General features: G+C 57.7%; 1 pseudogene; it reads left to right on the plus strand.

Moving 5' to 3' along the window:
- Positions 1–580: 580 nt before the first annotated feature.
- On the plus strand, positions 581–1,412 carry LOC119321018 (annotated as a pseudogene).
- The last annotated feature ends 704 nt before the right edge of the window (positions 1,413–2,116 follow it).

Raw genomic sequence — 2,116 nt, forward strand, 5'->3', positions numbered from 1 at the left:
TACCTCTGATTGTTTGCACAATCTCAGGCCTTGTACAATGGGAGGTGCTTAGAAAGATGCTTAGAAAAATAAACCGGGTTTTTCTGAAGCACCGTTGCCTATTTTCTACAGGAGAGACGCTTAACTAAGCACTTCTCTTGTAGAAATAGGCACCGGTGCTTAAAAAAAGTCTGGTTTATTTCTCTAAGCACCTCCCCTAAGCACCTTCCATTGTACAAGATCTCATAGAGTCTTGCAAATTATAACACTGTCCACACAGTCCACTGATAATAATAATAGAGTAAAGTTCCTAGCCATCCGCAAAGAGAGAGCAGCTCTCTCGCGCCGCTCCCGCGGGCGGCTCGGGAGAGCAAAATCCAGCCCGCCGCCGGGAGGCCACCCACCGAAGTTGCTCCCCTCGCCGCCGCCAATGTACGCAGCAGGGCAAAGCCCGTGCAGTGTAGGCGGCGGCGGGGCCGTCGGCCACTTCCGCACATGATCAAGCGGCGCGCGGGTGTCCCGATCTGGCGGGGACTAGAGCTCCGCGAGGCAAGGTGCGTGGAGGAGCGCGAGTTGAGCGCGCTCGCAAGGTGCTTGGGCCATGGCGCGCTACAGGAGCAGGGCTACGCGGATCTGGCTTGGGCGCGTGGGGATGCTCGGGGCTGCGCGGATCTGGCGCAGTCGGCGGTGCGCGAGGCAGAGCAGAGGTGCGGGTTGCGCGCGCGGCCTGCTGCTGTAGAGAGCGTCCTTTGCGCCGGTGTGGCGGATGTGGCTAGCTGATAGCCTAGAGTGCATCGGATGGCTGCAGAGCCGGCGAGCAATGCTGGGGCTCGTTTTGGGGAGGCGACGATGCGTGATTGCGGACGGGCCGGCCAGATCTGGGCCTGTCCAAGCCGGAGGCCGGTTGCGGCGCGTAGTGGGAGAGGTTTGAGGCTGCGGCTGCGGCAGTTGCGGGCGGGCCGACCATGAACTGTACCTGTCAGCCTTGGCCTGCGCCCGAGAGGGGCACTGCCGGCTGGTGGTGGCGCTCGGTTGTCGCTTTGATGGAGCAGGGAGGCTCCATCCGCGGTGGGATGCGGGGTGCTGGACCCGACCTGGTCTCTGCAGGCCCGTCGTCGAGGATGCTAGCTGATGGCCCTGCACAGCGGTGGCGTGCTCGCTGGGTGGGGGATGTGCGTAGTCCAGTGGAGGTACGGGGTCGACCTCGGCCTACTGCGTGGGAGTGGCTGCACCGGGTGAAAGCCTGGCCGGTGTTGGCCGGCCGGTGGCGACAACGCTCGTGGGCGTCGCTATCCTCCTTGGAGTCATCGTCGGGATTCTTCACAGCCTATACTCCCGGATCAAGTTCTTCGGGTGAAAGCCCAGATCTTGCTGCAGGGTCGGGCGGTGATGTCGTCTTCAACGTCGTTCCCCTCTTTAGGGCATCATCTTGAAGCTCTTGATCCCTCTGGTGCTTCCTATGACTGGACATGCACGATGGCTTCTGTGGCAACGATGACGGTGGTGAGCAATATCAGAGGCATGGTATTGGTTGTGGTAGTCGGCTCTTCATCTCCGACGTGTCTGTGGGGCTGCCTCGACTGCTTGTTGCTATGAAGTCGAACCCACAGTGGCAGGGCCATGTGGTATATGATGACATGTGACAAGTTGTTCATTCGGTGATCCTCCGTGACGCCAACCTTGCCTAGTTTCTTCGTAGTTCATCGTTCGAGTCAGAGCTGTGTTGTCTTGTGTGGATTGTATGGAGTGTTGTGTTGCAGCTACTAGGGCCGTTGGTTTTTTTTTTTCTTTAATCCTCGGATCTTCTGGTCCTAAGACCTTCATCATCTTGTTGTTTTTCGTTGCTCTCTGCTATTACCAATAAATGCCAGCGGTGCTGGATCTTTTAAAAAAAAGTATAACACTAAAAGGACACATGGCATTCAAGCTGGGAGTGATATACGTGCATTCAAGTTGGCAGCGATCCAACTTTTGGCGATGACCATTCTGCTGACGCTCCTTGATTGGGCATGTGTGGCGCCAGGGCGGCACGAGGGCCGTGTAGCCTGCTGCCTCGCGATGATCAAAGTGATGCTTGTGAGATTGGGCTTCCCGAGGTGCCAAGACGCGTAAGCCATGATCTCCACCTGATGCAAGA

Source organism: Triticum dicoccoides, chromosome 6B (assembly GCF_002162155.2).
Source record: "Triticum dicoccoides isolate Atlit2015 ecotype Zavitan chromosome 6B, WEW_v2.0, whole genome shotgun sequence".
Lineage (NCBI taxonomy): Eukaryota > Viridiplantae > Streptophyta > Magnoliopsida > Poales > Poaceae > Triticum > Triticum dicoccoides.